Here is a 17,439-nt window from a genome sequence, read left to right as displayed (position 1 = left end):
TTTGGGAGGCGTGTATAATCTCAGTCCCCTGGGCTGGTAGAAGCCCTCTTTCTTTCCAAATAGCCCCATGTGCTTGTACAGCTCTGAAAGCATATTTGGAATCCGTCCAGATGTTGACTCTTTTTTCCTTCACTCAAGTCCAGTGCCCACGTGAGGGCTATAAGCTCAGCTTTTTGAGCTGACACCCTTGAAGGTAATGCTCATGATTCCACAACCTCATAGATGGTTGTCACAGCAAACCCTGACATTCTTTTTCCACCTCGAACAAAGCTGCTACCGTCCGTATATAATTCCCAATCCAGGTTCTCCAGTGGGGTGTCTTTGAGGTCGGGGCGAGTAGAATAAATCACCTTGACTGTTTGTAAACAGTCATGCTCTGGAGCACTCTCCATGCGGTCAGTAGAGAGAAAAGTAGCGGCGTTAACGATTGAAGTCGTTTTGAGGTAAGTGTCTTCATGTTCTAACTGTACAGCTTGGTACTTCAGCATGCCACTGGGGGAGAGCCAATGCCCCCCTTTCGGTTCCAATACTGTAATTGCCATATGGGGTACATATGCAGCCATCTTCTGTCCTAGGGTTAACTTCCAGGCTTCTTGAATCAATAGTACAATAGCTGCTACAGCTCTAAGACAGCTCGGCCACCCTTGGCTTACGTTATCCAGTTGTTTGGAAAAATCTGGCACAGCCCGTCGCCCTTCCCCCCAAAGCTGTGCTGAGACGCCCAGAGCTATACCTTTGCTGTCGTAGGTGAAAAGCTCAAAGGGCTTTGTTAGATCTGGTAACCCAGGGGCTGGTGCCTTCATCAAGGCTTGTCTTAGTTGTTTAAAAGCAGCTCTACTGTTGCTGATCCAATCAATACCTCCTCTTTGGGAGTCCTTCAGGAATTCTTGTAAAGGTTTTACGAGTAGTCTGTGGTTTGCAACCCACAAGCGGCACCGTCCCACCATTCCTAGAAACGCCCGCAATTCTCTGGCTGTTTGGGGTTCAGGAAGGTGACAGATGGCTTCCTTCCGTTCAGTCCCTAGCTGTCTCTGTCCTTCCAGGATTCTGAACCCCAGCTAAGTGGGGGTTTCTTGGGCAATCTGTGCCTTTTCTTTGGCTACTGGATGTCCACTAACCGCCGCAAAGTTCAGAAGGCTTGTGGTCAAGGAGATGCATTGTTTTCCTGCAGTTTCTGTTGCAATTAAGATGTCATCCACGTACTGTAACATAAGTGCTTGTCCGTTTCCTCTCTTGCAGATCTCTTAACTCTTTTGCCAGCTGATGACCAAAACCAGTTGGACTGTTTTTTGAAGCCTTGGGGTAGGACAGTGCAAAGCATGTTGTACCTTTCTTCTTGTTTCTGGGTTTTCCCATTTGAAAGCAAAAAGCTCTCTACTTTCAGCATGAAGGGGGCTGCGGGAAAAGGCGTCTTTCAGATCTAGAAGTGTAAAGCAACCTTGTTCCCCCGTAAGAGCAGTTAACAAGGTATATGGACTTGCCGCTACGGGGTGGATGCCCTGTCCTATGTGATTCATTGCTCTAAGGTCTTGAGCTGGACGAAAGTCTTCCACCATTTGCTGCCTTAAGTGGTAAATTAGGAGTATTGTCTTTTGATTTGCATTCTATTAGGAAGTTGTATTTGAACAATTCTGGAGTTACAGGAATGAACCTTACGCTTGCTTCTAGTTTTAAAGGGTATTGCTTAATTCTTAGCGGCGATGATCCTGGTTTGAGATGGACTCTTCCTGGTTCTGCCCTTGGAGACCTTCCTGGGACCTCTGCAGCCCACCCAATAGGGATTACAGCATTCTCCACTTGTCGAGGAATTGTTTCTCCCATGGAACCTATATCCTGCAACAAAAAGGCTGTTGGCTCAACGTAGTTAGGTTCTGGAACATGCATTTCAATCTCTCCTTGTCTAAATTTAATTTCTGCTTCCAGTTTTTCAAGTAAGTCTCTCCCTAGCAGGGGTTTTGGAGAATTCTGCAAGTACAAATCTTGGTGAGTGACCCATTGCTTCCCTAATCCTAATTGTAGGGCTGTGAAAACTGGCCGAGTCCCAGGAGACCCTGTTGCACCAATAACATAAATGTTTCTGTTATTTAATTCTCCCTCCAAAGTGTTCGACACAGAACAGGTATCCCCGTATCAACCAAAAACGCGCCTTCTCCATTTCCCAGCCCAGCTTTAACCAGAGGTTCCGCTGGGAGAGATTGCTCCGGTCTCCTTTGGTCCTCCCCGACTGAGAGTAAAGAATTTGGGAGAGTGTTTTGCTTTTGGAGGGGCCACTGAGCTTTTCAGTGTCCCACTCTGTTGCAAAGGGCGCATTGGTTTTCCCTCAAAGGAGGTCTGGAATTTTGCAACGGGGCAATTTTCCCCTGGCCCCCGACCCCTTGCTTGATACTGCCCTCTCCTTTGATTATCTGTAGCGCAAGTGTTCTCTTCTGATGCTGCTAGCAGCCCACTCTTTGTTGTTTCCTTCTGTCTCTATATGTATATGCTGCCCAAGCCACACGGAGCAATTTGCCCAGATCCCTCGCATCACTTGTTGTAACCTCTGTAATTTCTGCCTTATATCATCCACGGATTGTCCTAAAGGTAACGGAGCCAACTGATTTCTGTCTTCTGTGGAATCAGGATCGATAGTTGTATATTTACGAGCAGTTAATTTGTTCATAAAATCCGTAGGAGACTCCTTTTGATGCTGCTTTATTTTACACAATGCGGACGAGTCAGTTGCCTTAGCTACTGCATTTTGAACTCCAGACGAAACCCACTTTTGATGCTGGGTTAGGAGTTGTCTTGACCCATTGACATTCGGATCCCAGTTTGGAACTGCCGAAGGAAAATGGGTCTCTACCATCCCCTATAAAGCCCCTGAAGCGATGAAGCGATCTGCACTTCTACCTGTGTTCGAGCTGCCTTGCGATCCATTTGTCTTTCGGTGGTGTCGCAAAATCGCTTCAGTATCTTTCCAGTCTGGATCCTGGGTTTTAATCATCTCAAAAGCACCAGCCATCTGCTTTGGGTCATTCCTGTAACTTTGGGCTGCCGATTTCCAGTTATTAAGGTCAGTGATTGAAAAGGAGACCTTTACGGTTCCTGGTGCCTCGCTCCCCACTGCCTGGCATAGGGGAGCTTGTGTGATTTCTGCCTGTTCAGCTCTTGCTCGCCCTGCTCTTGGGCTAAAGCCTTCCGCCCGCAGCTCTTGTGCGTTGCCCTGGTGACTGTGCCCTCCGTCTTCCATTCCGGGCCCATCATGTCCCTGATCTTGGGGTCCCAGGCAGCGATTGGGAGCCACCGCTAAATCAGTATCATTCTCTTCCTCCCTCTGTTTGCAGGCTTTTGAGCACCTTTGTCCTGTACTACAAGTAGAACAACATCTTTCCAAAGTTTTGCTTTCCTCTTTTTCCAATGCTAGAACAAGGGGATCTCTAGGTGCCAAGTTGATACAACATTCCTGCCGTTGCCATAAAACAAGGCTCAAAATAACCCCCCCCCCCAAATGTAAAGCTTTAGAAAGCAGGCACGCTTCATTACAGCGCTGGACGCACAAGGGATCGTTCCTGCTGACGTGCGTCCAGCGCTGTAATAAAACAGGCCTGCTTCCTAAAACTTGAAATTAAGTTTCGGGCGGTTTTATTGTGAGCCTGGTTTTTACGGCAACAGAGGCAGATCCCAAAGCCCTTGTGTATCGTGTGCTATGGGAGGAGACACCAAAGGCACCGCAAGGGGGGGAGGTGGGAGCAGATGCAGGAGGGCAGCGAGAAGGGGCTGCGTGAGAAGCGGGGTTCGGAGGGGCGGTTTTGGAGAAACCAGACGGAAGTGGAGGTGACCCGTGCAAGGGCCCATGGTTGGGGCCCCGGCTGGAGACGCACTTTTGGGAAGAGGTGCTGCGTGGGCGAGGAGGCGTGCGTGCGCAGGGACCGTGTCCCCTGGGGCACCCGCATGGGGACAGGGACAGCAACAAGGGAGGGCAGCCAGAGCAGGACCCGTGGCGGCGCGGGCCGGGAGCTGGTGGCGAGCTGGAGCCCAGGAGGTGTGAGGAGAGGCTGAGGGTGCTGGTGCTGTCCAGGCAGGAGAGGAGAAGACGCCGAGGGACACAAAGCAACCGTGGGCCAAAAAGCTTCCCAAGCTTTTATTGGAAGCAGCAGCAGCTGTTGCCTGACGGGTGTCCGTGGGAGCAGGCCAGTGTGTGCGCCTCCGGTGCCAGGGTGGGCATCTGCGTCGCGCCCCGTGTTTGCGCTGTGTGTGCGCAGGATGAGCCCCGATCTCAGGGGCCCGGCGTGGCCCTTGCGTCCCTGCGCCGTCCTTCTCGCTGCCCCGTGACACAGCTGCAGGAGAAGGCTCTGCGCAGAGCCCGAAGCGCTGTGCTGAGGAGCAAGGGCCATCGGCGGGGAGCCACAGGGCGCGGGCGAGCGGCGATGCCTGTGTGGGGAGGAGAGTGGTGGGCGAGGGCTTGCACGGGCGCAGGGCGAGCAGCAGCCCCCGCCACTGCGGGCTTTGCCGAGGGGTCGGGCTCTGCGTGGCCAGCTCTCGTGGCCTTAGCCCTGCCGGCCTGAGGGCCGCTGGCTGGACGGGGCCAGGCCCGTCATGCCCAGACAGGCTGGGGACTGCGGTACGTACCTGGCTCAGCCTCCGCTGGGGCTCCGGAGGATGAGGATGAATTTGCATCGTCGTCTTGCTCAGATGCAACCTGCGTGGGGAGAGCAAACCGATCCCGCGAGGGCCATCAGCTCCGAGGCTGCGAGTGCTGGTGGTGAATGGAGGTGGGGGGCACGTGGCAGACGGGGGGGCTGCCTGGCGGGGTGTGGGAGGTGGCTGCTGCTGGGGCCAGCACCTTCCCTCCTTGCTCTGCGTCCGCCCTCCCGACTCCCCGGCTTGAAGGCAGTGCAGGGCAGGGAGGGGGTGCCAGTCCGGGGGCCTGCGGTGGGCTGCACCGGAGAGCTCCGGGCATCTCCCCACCACGTACACGCCACACAGAGCTCCCACGTCCGGCTTCCTCGGAGGGTCAGTGCCGACCGTGGGCTCTTTGCTCACCTCATCCCAAGGGCCTCCAAGCACGGGCACGGCTGCAGGATCTTCTTCTTCAGGCCCTTGCGGGGCCTCCTCCCGAGGGGCTCCGGCCAAGGGCAGAGCTGCAGCCTCGGCTCCAGCAGGTGCTGCTAAGGGGAGAGGTGGGTGCAGCGCGTCGCCAGCTCCATCTATGCTGCCGGCTGAGCTGGACAGGTCCTCGAAGCTGGGTCTGACCCAGATGGTGCGGGTGGAGGCCTCCCGCTCGAGCTGTCGCTGTTCCAAGATGTGTCTTTCAGCATCACCCTCCCCTTCTTCATCCTCACTGGAGCTCCCTTGAGCGTCCCACGGCGCTGGCAGGACTCTTGCGGCCACCTCCTGTTCTGCTGCTCGTCCCTTGTGCCCTGGCCCACTGGCAGCAACTGGGGAAGCTGGCACGCTGGCCATTTTGGCAGCCCTCTTGCCCCCACGAGCGTGGACATCTGCTCCTTGCTGAGCTGCGAGGACAGCGCTTCTGGCGTGCTCTCTCCTCGGCTGCCGCGCTGCCCTTGCTGGTGGTGGTGGGCTGATCGGGTGGGCCACCAGGTTCTGTGGGACAGCCACACTGATCTGCTCTGCATCTTCCTCCCCACCTGGATGCGCTGGCTGGTGGCTGGGGCCTGGTCTTGCATCGTCTTCGTGGCTCCTGGTGGCAGCCATGAGCCCCTGCACCGCGTCCTCCTCAGCCGCGGCAGGTGATGGGGAGCCCGGCGGTGCTGTACCCTGGCTCTCGGGGCTCCCTGCTGTTCCCACATTGCCGAGGATGCTGGGCGCAGCGCTGTCCAGCTCAGGAGAGGAAGACGACACGGACAGCTCTGGCAGCGTTTCCCTCTCCTGTGTGGCCACGATGTCCTCTGTGAAGTCCGTGGGCAGCTCAGCGCAGGCAGGGCTGCGAGCTCGGCTCTCCCTGGTGGTGAGGTCAGCGTCCTCGGGAGAGCTTGTGGCCAGGGCAGCCGACTGCAGGGGAACGTCCGGGGCAGGAGCTGCTCTTTCTGCCTGGGACGCCTCTGCAGGGGGCACTTGCAGGCCTGGAAGCTGCCGGTCTTCCGTCTGGGACTCCTGCGGCCTCTGCTGCCAGCCCTGATGGCAGCGCTCGCCCCGTGACACGGGGGCTTGGGCAGCCGCCCTGCTCGGTACCTCTGTGCCCCTGCTGTCGGTCTCCTGCGAGCTCGGTGGGCGGGGGAGCGGCGGCAGCCTGTCCCGTCGGCTGCTCTGAGCTGGGGACTGGCTGTGCTGCATTGCTGCGGGCTCCCGGTGGCCCAGCTGCGGGGAGAAGGAGGTGTGCGATGGGGCGGCTGCAATGGCACAAGCGGCCCCTGAAGCAGCCGCAAGCCCAGCGCGTTTCCCGGGGAAGCTGCTGGCTGAGGCCGGTTCTTGCAGGGCCCGGAGTAAATGCCCCAGGCGGCGGAGCTCAGGGCTGCCTGTCTCGGCCCAGCTCCCCGTCCCAGCCCCTCCCTGCTGGCCGTGCTGGTCCCATCCCCGCTGCTGCCTCTGCCTCCGGTCCCATCGCTCACCTCGCTGCGCTCCTGCGCCCCGGGGTGCCCGTCTGCGGGCTGGGAGCGGGCGTTTGCCCGCTGCTCTAATGGCATCTTAAAGATGCTGTGCCACCTGCAACGCTGGCACGCAGGAGAGCTGCTCGCTGCTGCTGCTGCAGCCGCTCGCTCTCCTGAGACCGAGGATCACGGGGCGTTGGGGCCTTTCACCACTGTGACGTACTGCCACAATGGCCTTGGTGGGATGATGCCACCGCCGTCACAGAGCCCTGGGTGTGACATAGGGAGCCCCCTGAGCACATCCTGTCCGTCCCCCATGAGGACCCCCATGACAGAGCCCTGGTGGTGGCCATGGGGACCACCTCGAGGATGTCGTGGCACTCACCCATGGGGCTGCTGATCACAGAGCCCTGGTGGTGGCCATGGGGACCGCCTCGAGCACATCGTGGCACTCACCCATGGGGTGCCCATCACAGAGCCCTGGTGGTGGCCTTGGGGACCGCCTCGAGCACGTCGTGGCACTCACCCATGGGGTGCCCATCACAGAGCCCTGGTGGTGGCCTTGGGGACCACCTCGAGCATGTTGTTGTGGGCACTCACCCAAACAAATGCTTCCATAGTGTAGGTCGTGCTACAAAAAAGATACCACACACAGCTCTGTTTCCCCAGGCGCTGAGCACATTCCCACTGTCCACAGCCACCCGTCACAGCCCTGCTCCCACCTCGCGCTGCAGCTCCAAAGCTGCTCGCATGGGCCCTGCCCTGCCAGCAGCAGGCCCGGGCACAGGCAGCCTTTGCCTTTGGTGGCACCAAGGTGGGGCCTGGCTGCGCTCCAGCCCTGGGTCTTCCTGCTGGCCCACTGCAGGCACAAGCACAGGTGCCCCCGAGGCAGCAGCCGCAGCTGCAGCAGCCCCTCCAGGGCCCATAACCTCAGCCACGGTCCCAACGGCATTTCACAGCCAGGCTCAGCTCAGCCCACAGCTCTTGTCGGCCTCTGAGCGCAGAGCTGCCTGGGGCCACGCAGGTTGTGGCACGTCCACTCTGTCAGCTCTACCCTACACTAAATCGAGGAATAAATCCCCCCCTCAGCATCGCAGCTCAGCGGTTGCTCTTTCCCCACAACTCTCCGTCACCACCATCCTCACGCTCTCGCGGCAGGCCCCAGCTCCGCTGCCTGCCTCTGCCTCCACCCTCGCTGCTCTCCTAGCTGTGCTGCTGCGTGTCCGGTGCCATTCACGGGCTCCCTGCAGCCATTTACCTGCCACTGCTTGGGCATCGCCGGGACCCTGGGCCAGAGCCCTGCCGTGGGGGCCCCGAGGGGCGCTGCTCCCTCCTGCCGGCACCAGCCTGCTCTGGCCTTTCCTGGCCCGGCCCCACACACAGGCAACTCCTCCTCACCCCCTGCTTTCACTAACACAGCCAAATGGCTCCACGATGTCACCGCTGATGGCTGTAAACCGCCAAAGTGGAAATGAGGGGGCCTCAGAGGTGAGCGCCTCCGTCACGGCCAGAGGAAGGATGTCCTGCCTGGGCACGAGGCTCAGTGCACCCAGCGCCCAGCCGCTGTCTCCCCTCGCAGCACGGGATAACTGAGGAACCGAGAAGCACGCGTCCGCCCGAGCACGTTGTCTGTGAGCTGCGAAGTGCAGCACGTCCCTTGCACGGCCGCTGCACCGCGCCTGGGATGTCAGTCCGCCGGCAGGCGGCAACGGCCAGCCCCAGCCATGTCCCCCCCCCACGCACGAGCCGCACGCAGCTCCCAGCCCCGGCTCCGCGGCAATGTTAGCGCCGACCACTCGCTCCTTGCTCACCTCATCCCCACGGACTCTGGCCAGGCGCAAGCCGCAGGGAAAGGGGCCGGGGGCCCTGGCCCACGCCACAAGGCACGCCAAGGCCCACGTGCCACGCTGGAAGGCACCTGGAGGTCCCTTCCCAGAGCTGCAGCAAGATGCACGCGGAAGCCCCTTGGCCTCCCCGAAAGCCATGGCCACGGGGAAAGACAGAGATCCTGAGCCCATGGCAGAAGCTACGGGCAGAGCCCTGATGCACCGAAAGGCACTCCTAGGCCCTGGCCTGCCCCACAAGGCACGCGGAGGCCCCATAGCCTTACCCAAAGGCATGGGGAGGCCCTAAGTGCACAGCGAACAGCACACGGAGGCACCGGGGGGGGGTGGGGTGGGGGGCAAAAATGGCACGATGAGGCACCTGGCCTCGCACTGAGAGGCAGCCTGAGAGCTCTGGCCGCTACCAAAGGCACGACGAGCCACCAGGGCTGCCCTGAGGGACGCTGCAAGGGCTCCAGCCCCCGCCAAAAGGCACGCGCAGGCCCCGGCCGCACCAACGGCCCCCGGAGGCCCCAGGCCTGCACGGAGCAGCACGCAGACGCCCCCGGGCCCCAGCAGATGCACGTCCAGGCCCCGAGAGGCCTCGAAGGGCACACGCACTGTCGGCCCCCTCCATGGCGCTGCCTCACAGGCCCCCGCTGTGCTCCTCCAAAGGCCGAGCAGAGGCCCCAGCCCCACGCCCGAAGGTGCACGGGGCCCACGGACCCACCACAAGGGGCACACCGGGAATCCTGGGGCACCCGGAAAATCAGCCGGGGCTCTCTGACACCCCCTGGGATGGGAGCTCGCCGAGGACCCTCTCATGCGCCCAGCGGCACCCTGAACTGCCCGGAAAGAGCCGTGCAGGATCCCGGGGGGCAGCGGAAGGGACGCCGGGGCCAGGGGACACAAGCACGAGGGTGCCGCAGGAGTGGGGCTGCGGCAGAAGGCAGAGCATGGCAGGGGCCAGGGCGCCCCTCAAGGCCCATCCCCCCCAGCGGCTCGGCCGGCCCAGGCCCCCCGCGGCAGAGTGGCGGTGCTCTGCCCTCCCCAAGAGCTGCAATGGCAGCTCTCACGGCCTTGCCCCGGGAGCACCTCGACACCAGCACGCAGTGCACAGCCCAAGGATCGCCCAGGCAGGGACCAGCTCCTCCTGGAGACACGTTTCCTGCGGTGGCAGCAAACCAGCGGTGCCCCAGGGGCAGCGGCTCAGCACAGCCCTGCCGAGCACCCCGCCACCAGCACCAAGCGCAGCCCCTCCGCTCGGCAGCCCGTGCCCAGGCCAGCGGCAGAAACGTCACCAGGGCGGTGCTGCAGCTGCATGGGGCAGGAGACCCCACAGCCCACAGGTGACATGGGGGGACACGCCGAAGGCACCACAAGCGGGGAGGTGGGAGCAGACGCAGGAGGGCAGCGAGAAGGGGCTGTGTGAGGAGCGGGGTTCGGAGGGGCGGTTTTGGAGAAAAGCAGATGGAAGTGGAGGTGACCCATGCAAGGGCCCATGGTTGGGGCCCCGGCTGGAGACGCACTTTTGGGAAGAGGTGCTGCGTGGGCGAGGAGGCGTGCGTGCGCAGGGACCGTGTCCCCTGGGGCACCCGCATGGGGACAGGGACAGCAGCAAGGGAGAGTGGCCAGAGAGGGGCCCCACAGGAGCTGGGTTCACGCGTGGGGAGAGGCGCAGTCCCTGGGGGGGTTGCTCCTACCATGGGCAGCCGGCTTTCAAGGAGAGCATCCAGCCTTTGCCGTTGGGGTCGATGTTCATGAGGACCAGCCCTTCCGCCAGGTCGGGGAAGATGAGCTGCACCAAGCCAGGGCCGTGATGTGTGGTGGGACGGGGGGACGCGCCAGTGCAGTCCCCCCCCCCCGCCGCAGCACTGTCCACCAGCAGCCGCACTAACAGAGCTGGGGGGGCCCCGGCTTTGCGGTGCTCTGGCACCCCCTGAGCCCTGGGGCTTTCGGCAGCGCCGCAGAGCACGTGCAGCCCTGTGCTGGCAGCGGCAGCGCGCGTGGCCCAGTTGCAGGGCACAGCACGGCCACGGCACCGCCGCCCCGGCGCTCCGGGTGCCTTCCCAGCAGCACAGCGTGCCAGTGGACGTCAGCTCCCGCTGCGTCCGCGGGTGGCTGCAGGCAACGGACAATTCCCGCCCCGTCCTCACACCGGACTCACTGCAAACTTGGCCAGCATTTAGGCTCCTGCCCCAACGCTGATGCTGATCACGTCCTTGAACCTGGAAGGCGGAGAGGCAAGTGCAGGGGGCCCGGCAGGCTCGGGCACCCTTCTGCCCACTGCGAGTCCTGCAGTGGAGCCCAAAAGGCAGGCAAGATACTAGCTTATGGGTACGATCCACCCCCCCACCCACATGCTCTCGCCTCCGGCCCCCCAGCTCCCTGGCCCGCAGCCTCGGCTGGCACCCAGGACCCAGGCAGTCGGCAGAGGCGGCAGCACTCTCCCAAAATGCTGCACCACGCTGGGCAGCATGGCAGCCAGCTGCTCCACGGATGAGTGCTGGAACACAAGACACCAAGGTAGTGTGGCCGAGCGGTCTAAGGCGCTGGATTAAGGCTCCAGTCTCTTCGGAGGCGTGGGTTCGAATCCCACCACTGCCATGTGCCTTTTCACTCTGGTATCTGCTGGAAGGACAACACAGCTAGGCACAAACAGCCCGGGAGGCTCCTGCAGTGCATTGATGGTAACTTATTGACGCAGGTGGTGGAGGAGCCTGTGAGGAAGGGTGTCCTGCTGGACCTTGTCCGAACCAACAAAGAACTGGTCAGAGATGGGAAGGCTGAGGGCAGCCTTGGCTGCAGTGACCACGAGATGGTGGAGTTCAGGATCCTGTGTGGAGAAAGCAAGGCAGGAAGTAGAACCCTGGACCTCAGGAGAGCGGACTTTGGCCTCTTCAGAGACCTATTTGGAGGAATCTCATGGGTTAAGGCCCCAGAAGGAAAGGGGGTGCAGAGGAGCTGGCTAGTATTCATTCAAGCATCACTTCCTCCAAGCTCAAGAGCTGTGTATCCGAAGGAGAAGGAAGTCCAGCAAAGGGGGCCAGAGACCAGCACAGATGAACAAGGAGCTCCTGGCAAAACTCCAACAGAAGAGGAAAGTTCACAGAACGTGGAAGAGGGGCCAGGCTACTTGGGAGCATTATAAGAATGCTGCCAGAGTGTGGAGCGATGCGACGAGGAAGGCTAAGGGCCAGTTGGAATTGAGTCTGGCAAGGGATGTCAAGAACAACAAGAAGGGCTTCTTCAAGTACATGAGCAGCAAGAGGAAGACTGGGGAAAATGTGGGCCTGCCACTGAATGGGGAGGGGGCCCTGGTGGCGAAGGCTCCAGAGAAGGCAGAATTACGGAATGCCGCCTTTGCTTCCGTCTTCACTGCTAAGGGCAGCCCTCAAGAATCCCAGAGCATCCAGACAAGGGAGGGAGCGTGGCGAAAGGAAGCCTTTCCTTTGGTTGCTGAGGGTAGGATTAGAGAACTTCTGGGCAAACCTGACATCCACAAATCCATGGGCCCTGATGGGATGCACCCACGGGTGCTGAGGGAGCTGGCAGATGTTGTTGCCAGGCCGCTCTCCATCATCTTTGAAAGATCATGGAGAACTGGAGAGGTGCCTGAGGACTGGAAGAAAGCCAATGTCACTGCAGCCTTCCAAAAGGGCAAGAAGGAGGACCCAGGCAACTAGAGGCCGGTCAGCCTCACCTCCATCCCTGGAAAGGGGATGGAACAGCTCATTGTGGATGTCATCTCCAAGCATATGAGCATATGGAAGAAGAGAGGGTGATCAGGAGTATTCAGCATGGATTCACCAAGGGGAAATCCTGGTTAAGCCATCTGATAGCCTTCTCTGATGGAGTGACTGGCTGGGTAGATGAGGGGAGGGCAGTGGACATTGTGTCCCTTGACATGAGCAAGGCTTTCCACACTGTCTCCCGTAACATGCTCCTAGATGAGCTCAGGAAGTGTGGGTTAGATGAGTGGACAGTGGCTTGAGAGCTGGCTGAAAGGCAGAGCTCAGAGGGTTGTGCTTAGTGGCGTGGAGTCTAGGTGGAGGCCTGTGCCTAGTGGCGTCCCCCAGGGGTCAGTGCTGGGTCCCATCCTGTTCAGCTTCTTCATCAAGGACCTGGATGAGGGGACAGAGCGCCTCCTCAGCAAGTTTGCTGATGATCCCAAGCTGGGAGCAGTGGCTGACACACCTGAGGGCTGTGCTGCCATCCAGAGAGACCTGGCCAGGCTGGAGAGCTGGGCAGAGAGGACCCTCCTGAGGCTGAGCAAGGGCAAGTGCAGAGTCCTGCACCTAGGGAGAATTACACCATGCCCCAGTACAGGCTGGGGGCTGAGCTTGTGGAGAGCAGCTCTGCAGGGAAGGACCTGGGAGTGCTGGTGGATGACAAGCTGACCATGAGCCAGCAGTGTGCCTCTGTGACCAAGACGACCAATGGTCTCCTGGGGTGCATTAGGAAGAGAGTTGCCAGCAGGTAGAGGGAGGTGATCCTGCCCCTCTCCTCAGCCCTGGTGAGGCCTCTTCTCGAGTACTGTGTCCGGTTCTGGGCTCCCCAGGACAAGAGACATGGAGCTACTGGAGAGAGTCCAGCGCAGGGCTACGAGGATGATCAGAGGGCTGGAGCATCTGCCGTCTGAGGAACGTCTGCGAGAGCTGGGCCTGTTTAGCCTCGGGGAGAGAAGACTGAGGGCAGATTTAATCAATGTGTATAAGTACGTGAAGGGAGGGTGTCAAGGGGATGGGGACAAACTCTTTTCAGTTGTCCCATGCAAAAGGAGTAGAGGCAACGGGCACAAATTGAACCACAGGAAGTTCCACCTGAATATGAGGAGGAATTTCCTCACTGTGAGAGTGATGGAGCACTGGACCAGGTTGCCCAGCGAGGCTGTGGAGTCTCCTTCTCTGGAGATACTCAAAGCCTGTCTGAATGCAACCCTGTCTAAGATGCTCTAGGTGACCCTGCTTGAGCAGGAGGATTGGACTAGATCATCTCCAGAGGTCCCTTCTGATATTACCCATTCTGCGATGCTGTGATTCTGTGACACGGGGAGGCAGGAGACGGCAGTTACGGGGCCGGCGCAGGGCAGGACGCCCTCGGCAGCCGCACGCCGGCTGTATCGCCCCGGGCCGGGTTATGTTTGCAGCTCCTGCAATGTGCACAGAGCACGGGGGCCTCGGGAGCAAAGCGCAAACACAAAGCCAGAGCCCGGCAGGGACCCGTGGCACGTGGTCCAAGGCAACATCTCCGGCCCCTGCCCTCTGGGTCCTCCGTGCCCGCCTAACGCCGCATGCGGCCTCCACTGCCCTCTGCGCAGTGTGGCTGCGGGTCGTCTGGCTCTGCCCTCTCTCGTGGCCCCTGCTGCCTGGGGCAGCCGGGCGACCGTCGCCGGAATCCTCCTGCGCCCCCACCCCCAGGTGTCCCCGCTGTTGGGGGCTTCTTCTGCCCCCTCTAGGCAGCCCTGGGGAGGCCCCACCGGGAGTGCTCTGCCCAGGGCTGGGCTCCACAGCGCGGGGCAGACGTGGAGCTACTGGCAGAGGGGCAGCGAAGGGCTGCTGAGATAACGAAGGACCTGGAGCGTCTCTGCTGCGAGGAGAGGCTCGGCGAGCTGGGGCTGCTTCGGCCTGGAGGGGCCCAGCCGGCGGGGGCACCTTATCAACGTGTATAGACCCCTGAAGGGAAGGGGTCAAGAGCGTGGGGCCAGGCTCTTCTCAGTGGGGCCCAGCGACAGGACGAGAGGCAACGGGCACAAACTGAAACCGGGGAAGTTCTGCCTGAACGGAAGGGAAAACTGCCGTGCGGGGAGGGGCAGGGAGCAGTGGAGCAGGTTGCCCCGAGAGCTGTGGAGTCTCTGGGCTTGGAGCCGCTCAGAAGCCGCCTGCCCTCGGTCGTGGGCGACGTGCGCTGGGTGACCCTGCCTGAGCAGGGGCGTCGCGCTAGCTGATCTCCGGCGGTCCCTGCCGCCCTCAACCACCCTGCGGTTCTGGGCCCTTCCCCGCGGTCCCCGTGGCAGCCGGGTGCCCGGCGCCCGCTTCCCCTCGCCCCCCGCCCCGGGCGTCCCCGCTGCTGGGGCTTTCTGATGCGCTCAGAGATGTCACAGCACCGCGGCAGCGGTGACCTCGCCGGCCCGGCCCGGGACAGTGGTCACCGAGGGTTTGCGTGGGGAGGCCGGAGCAGCTCCCAAGGGCTGCGCCTGCTCCCGTGCCCTCGGCCCTGCCATGCTGCACGCCGTGGGGCTGGCTCAGCACGGCTGGATCTCCTTAGTCCAGGGCTGCGGCCGCCTCCTCGGCCTCTGCCCCGGCGTCCTGCTGCTCCTGGTGCTCTGGACCGTCCTGAGCGGTGGCTCTGGCCAACGCCGCCAGGTAGGAGAGAGGCCCCGGGAGCAGCCCTTCTCCCGCCCGCAGCGGGATCGGGGCTGGTGGGGACCCAGGAGCGCGGCGGGTGGGGGGCCGGGGCGCCGCGGGCTCGGCCCAGGCCACGCTCCCGGTGCCCCCCCATGCTCTCGTGCCCGCAGGTCTCTCCCTGGAGCCGGCGCCGGGGGAGGCGCTGGGGCGCCCAGGACTCAGGTGAGGCTGCGCTGCCCGGGCGCTGGCTCCCGCTGGGGACGGCGTGCCCGCCCTGCGGGGCTCACGGCCCCATGGGGCCCGCGGGAGCTGGGCTGACGCGTGGGGAGAGCCGCTGTCCCCGGGGGGTTGCTCTGGGACAAGCCTCGCCCCAGGGTGCTGGGCTATGGGGTGCCCCGTCCGCCTCTGCCCCACTGACCTGTGCGACCCTGCTGGGGGCTCCAAGCCCTGCCCAGTCGCGGGCTGTCCTGGATCCCCAGGGCCCCTGCTGCGTCCCTGATCCTCTGCCATGGGGCCGGCTGGCAGGAGGGTGTGGGAGGGGTTGTCCGTGGGGCCGGGCAGTTCCCGGCACGGGGCTCTGCTCTGCGCTCCCTGGCTCCCGGCCCCGGGAAGGGGAGGGCTGCCCTGCTCCTGCTCCCGCTCCCGCACCCGGCCCCAGCCCAGCTCTGCTCTGCAGCGCCGAGCGCTGCCTCCGGCCCCGTGCCCAGCAAGGTCCTGTGCCCAGCCGGGAGGCGGCCGTGGGGCTGCGCGTGGGGCAGCACCCGCGGCCCTGCTCAGAGTGCCCCAGCCCCCCGCTGTGTTGTATTGCAGGCGATGAGCAGTGGGCGTCCGGCTGCAAGGGCCCGGGCGCCTTCCTGTGCTACGACCTCAGCTGCAGACCCTGCAGCGAGGCCGCGTGGCGGCGGCAGTGGCGGCTGCGGGCAGCGGCGTGGCAGAGCCCCGGGGCCTCCAGCCGGCCGCCGTCGCCCTCCTCGGCGGGCTGCAGCCTCCGGAGGGGACACAGCCCCCGGGCCGGCTCGCCCGCCGTCCCGGGCGCGTGCCCGGCTCACGGGGCTGGCAGCCTGCTCGGGGGCGCCGATCCTCGCCCCGCGTCCGGGCTGCGGCTGGAAGAGCCTTTCAGGAGGAGGCTGCAGATGCACGTGACGAAGAAGTGCCTGGAGATCCGCCTGGGAAGCTTCCCCGCCGCGGCGCAGCGATCCCGCGAGGTGTCCGTCCGCAGCGCGGAGCCCCCCGCAGCCCCCCCGCCGCCGCGCTCCGCCGCGGCCCCCAAGTACTTCCACACCGCGGAGGCCCTGTTCCTGCCGGAGGAGGCCCGCGAGGCCCTGGAGCTCCACGTCCGGGCGAAGCGGCTGCAGCGCCAGTGGGGCTCGGCCGGGGAGGCGCTGGGAGCGCACGCGCCCCGGGCACCGCTCTCGGCCCCCGAACGGCCCCGCGCGGAGACCCGCGCTCGGCTCCCCGCTCTTCGTCCGCCCTGCCCTCCCCGGGCCACCCAGCCGCACGCAGAGCCGCGGCCCGAGCCGTCCCCTCCGGAGAAGGACGACGACAGCGGGCCGGAAGAAAAGCAGCAGCGAGGGTGGGACACGCGCGGCAGGCTGTGGCGCCTGAGCGATGCCAGGGGAGCGGTCATCTACATGGGCCAGCGGCTCTCCCCGAGCGTCGGCGCCGTGCGGCAGGCCATCCTGAAGGTCCTGGGGCTGCATTGCCTGAGCAAAGGCTCCTTCGATTAAACACAGAGCCCCCAGCAGCATCGGGGGAGCGAGGACGGGCAGGAGAAACCGCAGGGCCGAAGCTGGGGGAAGGAGCACGCGGAACCGGCCACTGCAGCAGAGACATTCGGCCGCCGGCCCCGAGGCGGGAGCCAGCAGGGCGGGTCGAGGACGGAAACTGCGCTCGCCCGAAGCGCTCTGGAAGTTGTCGGCAGCCCCCACCGAGATCAGCTCTGTCAGCGGGAAAATAAAATTTGTGCGGTTTTTCACCCTGCAGAGGCCTGCGTGCACAGGGTGTGCCAGGGCCGGCCGGGGGCGGGGGGGGGGGGGGCAGGCGGAGGTGGCGAGGGCCCTGCGGCCGCCCCCGCTTTGCGCCAGGAGGCCGAAACAGAGCCTCCGGGGCAGCCTGGGAGGCAGCTCGGACTTCCCTGCTGGCCCTAGGGCTGAGGGGGCTCCGGGCGCGAGAACTGCCGCCACCGGCACCCCGGGCTCGGCGCTGTGGGGGCAGCTGTGGAGAGGGGCAGGCTGCCCGGCTGCCGCGCACGTCGCTGCCAAGGGCCAGGGCACCGAGAGCGGCGGGGTTCTGGCCTCGGCCCAGCTCTGCTCCGACGGGCAAGGCAGCAGCAGCGCGTCCCTGCGAGCAGCAGCTCTGCCTTCGCCCGGCCTGGCCCCTTGGCCATCCCCGCTGCCCCTGCAGCGGCCGCAGTCCTGGGGCCCGGCAGAGGAGAGACGCTCGGCGCAGATTGCCCTAGGACCGCTCACCGCAGCCCCCTCTTTGCCCGATGAGGCTCACCAAGGCTGTGGGCACCCCAGAGAAGAGAGGGGCCCCCAAAGGACCCCCCCTCTGAGGCCAGAGGAGGGAGAACCCAGTGCTGAAAGGAGAAGGAGAGAAGGGGCAGGAGGGAGACCCCCCCCCCCGCAAGTCGGAGAGAGGGGGGCAGCAACAGAGAAACCTAAAGGCGGAGGAAGGAGAGGGACCCAGAGAAGACCCCAAGGCAGGGGGACAAGCAGAATGCCCTCCCCTGCAAACCCACCA

General features: G+C 63.1%; 1 non-coding gene across 1 annotated transcript; it reads left to right on the top strand.

Moving 5' to 3' along the window:
- Positions 1-10,875: 10,875 nt before the first annotated feature.
- Positions 10,876-10,957, top strand: TRNAL-AAG (transfer RNA leucine (anticodon AAG)). The gene has a single exon. It is a non-coding gene; the product is annotated as a tRNA-Leu (tRNA).
- The last annotated feature ends 6,482 nt before the right edge of the window (positions 10,958-17,439 follow it).

Source organism: Rhea pennata, chromosome 13, assembly GCF_028389875.1.
Source record: "Rhea pennata isolate bPtePen1 chromosome 13, bPtePen1.pri, whole genome shotgun sequence".
Lineage (NCBI taxonomy): Eukaryota > Metazoa > Chordata > Aves > Rheiformes > Rheidae > Rhea > Rhea pennata.
The sequence above is the reverse complement of the archived record's forward strand: the minus strand, read 5'-3'. Positions and strand labels throughout refer to the sequence as shown.